The following is a 6,054-nucleotide window of genomic DNA, read 5'->3' on the forward strand; positions in this document are numbered from 1 at the left end:
TTTTAGCAGTGGAGTCAGGGAGCAGCCTGTTTCCAAGCCAGGCTGCATTTGAGCAACAATTTATCCATTAGAGTGCCCACAAAAACATTCACATTGCTGGAAAAATTGTGCCTTTGACTCTCCTGCCCATTAAATCCAGTACTCATTGCCATGGCATTCACAAGAGAAGCATTATATTGATATTTCGGTGGTTGCCGATTGGTTTTCCACTCTTTTGTTCATATTATGCGCTTCAACACTTATACATATAAGATCTCCATAATTATTTAACATAAATAAGGTTCTGCAGGCAAAAGTCAACCTACTGCTGTTGTCTAAGAAGATGAATTCTTTACCTGTGGGAGATCTTAGAGTGCTCTCTTTTTGTTCTTGGTCACTACAGCTTGATAATTAGACTGTCTACACAAACTCTGTGCTAAGCTTCGAGACCTTTTAGTACTCTTAAAGGCTTTTTCTCGGAAATGAACAATTACTAATGCCCAGCTTCGATTTTGTTTACACTCTCAAGTCAATTCACCCATGAATGCGTTTGCTTGCCAGAGTACAATTGGATTGTAGTTCATCACCCCCTGTTTAAAAAGTGTCCACTTGTATTCCTCATAAGTGAAAATCCTCTAAGGAAAGCCTTTCCTGCAGCAGTGGTTGGTGATGAAATAAAAAAAAAAAAAATGTTGCACAGGCGGCGCAATACGGTTGCAAAATATCATATTACGAACATTTTGCGAAAGGGAAAAAAACATGAATGCAAAACGACGACAATGGAATAGACAAATATAATAAAAGTAGACAGGAAAACTGTTCGGGCCTCTGCCCCTCCCTCCTAAGACCTGGCACGCCGTGGGCAGGTGTGCATATAGTCATCTAATTGTAGGTTGGACATCAGACGGGTGGAGCGGCCACAGGTACATTCAATCTTCATCAGCAACCATTAAAAGCCAGTGGACGCCCCACCTCGTTGCCAGATCAACTCAATTCAATTCAATTCAATTTTATTTGTATAGCCCTCAATCACAACAGATGTCTCAAAGGACTTTACAGAGGCAATATGATACACAATTAGAAATGAAGCAACAAAGATGAATAGATACAGTTCAAGTCCTGGGTATCCCCTATCCTTAAGACCCTCCATGCCGGCAAGGAAAAACTCCAAAAACTCCAGAGCCAATTGGGAGAAAAATGAGAAACCTCGGGGAGTACCACAGTCAGGAGAGATCCACCCCCAGGACGGATAGACAGGAACCCCAGAACTGCTAATGGGAATTAGCAGGCGAAATTACAGTCCGTAAAAATGCAGTGGAGTAAAGGAGCAAGAAGAGGTCCATCTAGCCAGATGTGACGGGGGTAGCAGCGAGGACGTCTATCCAGCCAGGGTTCCTGACAGTCAGGAGGCTGCAGCTGAAAAATAGCCCCTCCCCAGAGGGGAGGGGGGAAAGGGGACACCGGGTGACTAGTGATGAAGACACTAGACAACTAGATATTAACATTGGAAAATAGAAATAAAGTAAGACAAGTGGTAGGTAGAGTAAGAAAAGGAGATAGAACTCAGCGGCTGTACTGCCCCCAGCATTATAGCTTCTAGTGCAGCTTAGACTAAACTGTGAGTCTACTCGGACTTCAACTAGCCCAGGGGTCGGCAACCTATGACACGCGTGTCAGCACTGGCACGCGAAGGGTTAACCAGTGACACGCGAGCGCATGGCAATATATATATATATATACTGTATATATATATATATATTTTTTTTACCTGAAATTAAGACACTTTTAGTTGCACGCCCTGTTATTTAGGGCTTTACGGGAGCGTCCCTCCCGACCCCTCTGCCTATAGCGTTATTTGCGAACAATTATGGATTTTGAGCACACTTCCAGCTCTTCAATTTTTCGATTCCTGCGCTCGTCGTTTTTTTTTCCCCCTCTGCGCGCTCAATTCTGCGCGCTCAATTCAGCACCCGCTACTAACGTGTCACGAAGCCAACCAGTCAGAGAGCTGGCGGAAGTACACAGTGTCACCAATCTGCACTTTTTGGTGCTATTACTCCAAGCCCCAGCGTGGAGGCCGGTGTTCTGACAAAATTTGCAACCTAGAACAGGTGGGCCAGTAAGCGAGTACACAGCCGGCGAATCGCCAGCGTCCGCGCCGGGAGCCCCGTCGCTTTAACTTTGAATTGAGATCCCGATGTCACACACTCGCCCCGGCGCGGAGGCCGGTCGCTTAAGATACGGGACTGTACACCCCTGTCCCGGCGCATCGCAACACTCCGGTTGGACCCCGATTGCCAGCTGTCAGGTCAGGGCAGCGGGTGAAGCGATGCTTGCACTGTAGTATGGAGTGGACTGTCGATTAACATGGCTCGTTGCCGTCGATTCGTCCGGTGCTTACTTCGGAGAGGTGGCAATGTGTATAAAAACACTGTGACGCATTGGATGGTGTTTTACTGGAGGCTTTTATTAAACAAAACAAAAACCAGCGGGGGACACAGCCTCTTCTCTCCTTTTCACGGCGCTCTCCGCTCTCTCTCAACACCTTCCTTTGCTCCCTCTCTTTTTCTCCCACAGACGCCCAATTCTTCTTCTACGCTTAACTAGTAAGCCGATCATATTGTAGGGGACAGCGGCCCCTTGGGGATACCGGTAACAACTGGTTGCCTGGTTACTTCCGGTAGCTCTTTTGTGCATTATGCCTCGAGGGTGTTGTGTGTCGCACAACAAGTGTCAAACGCCACTACGAGACAAAACATGAAAATTCATAGAAAACAGGGCCAAGGAACACATTAAAGTGGGCATCTTTTATATTTGTAATATAAAATATAAAATTGTGCATATAATTCACTGTTTAAGTTGCGAGTGAACAAGACAAAATGTAAGAGTCGGCTGTTCTGACTTTGAAGGCTCTCTGTACTGTGAGAGACCTGCACTGAGAATCACACCTGTTCCCTTTTGCGTGCTGGTGTGTGTGTGTGTGTGTGTGTGTGTGTGTGTGATATGTTTGCATAAAATGGTACAGCTGTACAGCTGTTATTACTGTTGCACTTATTTTCAAGTTTTGATATTTTCTACAATATGCATTAGTTTTTAGTTAATTGATGAAGACGAATGGTAGTTATACAAATTAAATGTATGTCCATGTTTTTTTTATTTGGAGTAAAATTACAGCTCTGCCGGATATAAAAATTCGGATGCGCGTCATTAATCTTGGGGTGGCACACTGATTGACAAGAAAATTTGAAAGTGGCACTCCACACCAAAAAGGTTGCTGACCCCTGAACTAGCCTAACCATAAGCTTTGTCGAATAGGAACGTTTTTAATCTAATCTTAAATGTGCAGACTGTCTCGGCTTCTTTAATACTAGCTGGAAGCTGATTCCATAAAACAGGGGCTTGGTGGCTAAAGGCTCTAGCTCCGACAGTACTTTTATAAACCCTGGGAACTACCAGTAGACCTGCATTCTGAGATCGGAGTGTTCTGTTGGGGCGGTATGGAACCAGAGCATCGGTGAGATAAGATGGCCCCAACCCATTAATGGTCTTAAATGTAAGAAGGAGTATTTTAAATTCTAATTTCTAAATTTTAAATTCTAAATAAATAATAAATAAATAACAATATTAAATAATATTTTAATAATAATTTAACTCGTCTGGTTTCGCCGCCAGTTGCTTCTTGTGTATGGAGATAGAATAGTGCCAAAAGAAGTGAGGTTGTAAAATGAAAATTATACCTGTAAAATGACCAATTTTAACTAAAAAAACACTTGTATTTCCAAATTTTGCGTTGTGTAATAAACATGAAAAAGCACGATGTAAAAAATAAATTCTACAAGTGTTTTTTTTCCAATTACAAGTGATTTTTTTTGTTCTACAGGTTTTTTTTCTTCACTACGGGCTAAAAATTAGCAATTACAAGTGCACAAGTTTTGTCACATTCTTGTCGAGTTTTATGAGCCAAAAAAGATACTCGTAACCCAGTTTTAAAATAAAAACATACCTGTAAAATGACTAATTTTAACTTGTAAAACAAAAAACAACAACTTGTATTTCCAAAATTTGCGTTGTGAAATAAACATGAAAAAAAACACAATGTAAAAAATAAATTCTACAAGTGTTTTTTTTTTCAATTACAAGTGATTTTTTTGTTCTACAGGTGTTTTTTCATCACTACGGGTTAAAAATTACCAATTACAAGTGCACAAGTTTTATCACATTCTTGTCGAGTTTTATGGGCCAAAAAAGATACTCGTAACCTAGTTTTAAAATAAAAACATACCTGTACATTTGACTAATTTTAACTTGTATAACCAAAAAAAAAACCTTGTATTTCCAAATGTTGCGTTGTGAAATAAACATGAAAAAAACACAATATAAAAAAAATTCTACAAGTGTTTTTTTTTTTCCATTTACAAGTGATTTTTTTGTTCTACAGGTGTTTTTTCTTTGCTTACAACCTCGCGAGTTTTGTCTCCCCCTTGTCGCGTTTTCAGAGACAAAAGTCACTTGTAACCAAAGATGAAAAAATCTACTTGTACATCGAAATAATCTGTTGTAAAAAACAAACACAAAAATATCATTCCAAGTCGTGGTCAAAAGAAGACGTTAAGAACACAATCTAGTGAATAGTTTTTCGGGTGTTTTTTCTTTAATGATCTACAAGTGTTTTCTGAGCATGTACAACTAAATTTCGGGGTAAGCATGTGAGCCAAAATTCTGACCAATCAGAACGGCTATTGTTCAGGAGGAGGGCGGGACACACCATTGCCGACCTGCTGGCTTCTGCTTGCTCTTCCATATGACGGCAGATGATAGAAATGGCGAAACACCTTAGGTAAGGAGTTTACTTTGTTTTCTCTTGGGTGTCATGTACTAAAAGGATTTTTCAAGCTAATGTAATCCCTATTATCAGTTGATTTTGCATTTAAAATAGGGCACGAACATCGATGGCGAGCCAATTACCTACGGTTAGCAATGTTGACTTCGAGTGTTGAGTTGATACGGTGTTACACGCATAGGAAGAACTCGAAAGACATGACAGGAAAAACGGCAATTAACGACGGCGCGTACCGTCGCCCGTGTGATAGATTCCAGAAAACTAGAGATATTATCGTTTTAATTTGATAGTATATATACTTTTTTTTTTTTTGTGCATGAGTGAACAGTACAGGGCATTAACGCTATTGGAACGGGGCGTCATTTCTTTATATACGGCAAGTCGGGATTGGCTAATTTGGTTTTATTTTTTTGGCTTAAAATGGTAATATATCATTGTGCAATCATATTTCATATAGATGGCGTTGTGCTGAGAAAGTATAGCAAGCAAGACACGCAGGGCATGGTAGATTTTTACATGGTAGAGATTGTAATATGTATATAAGTATTCAAAAATATAAACTTCCAAGAAAATCCTCAGTTAGTACTTTGATCTTACAAATGTAATGCTTTGTTACATATGCAACCGTTTTGTTTTACTTTACATTTGGCAATCAGCTATTGCAAATAAAATATTCTGCATTACAATACCTTGTTATACAGATGATTACCAAAACAACCACTGTATATATCATGTTGGGATAGTTTTATTTAAAGAAGAATATTTTTTTTTCCATATATTGCCATAGACTTCACCATCTCATAGTGAAGTCTATGATATTGCCTAGGTATGCGATCGGGATTCAAAATCAGGTGAACTCACACTTGGGTGCAAAAATATGCGATTGAGACATCTCTAATTGTAACCTTGCAATTGAAAAGTTACCTTGAAATAGTTTCAATTTATATAATTTGTCCATTACCTTCGCAGATCCTCAAGACACATTGGAACAATTGGTGAAATTCTCAGTTGGCTGGGAGATTCCATTGGAAGACATGCAAGTGGAGATAGTTGAAGCAGAGCATCCCACATCCAAAAAGAAAAAAAAGTATATATACTATCAAATTAAAACGATAATATCTCTAGTTTTCTGGAATCTATCACACGGGCGACGGTACGCGCTGTCGTTAATTGCCGTTTTTCCTGTCATGTCTTTCGAGTTCTTCCTATGCGTGTAACACCGTATCAACTCAACA

This window comes from Corythoichthys intestinalis, chromosome 10, assembly GCF_030265065.1.
Source record: "Corythoichthys intestinalis isolate RoL2023-P3 chromosome 10, ASM3026506v1, whole genome shotgun sequence".
NCBI lineage: Eukaryota > Metazoa > Chordata > Actinopteri > Syngnathiformes > Syngnathidae > Corythoichthys > Corythoichthys intestinalis.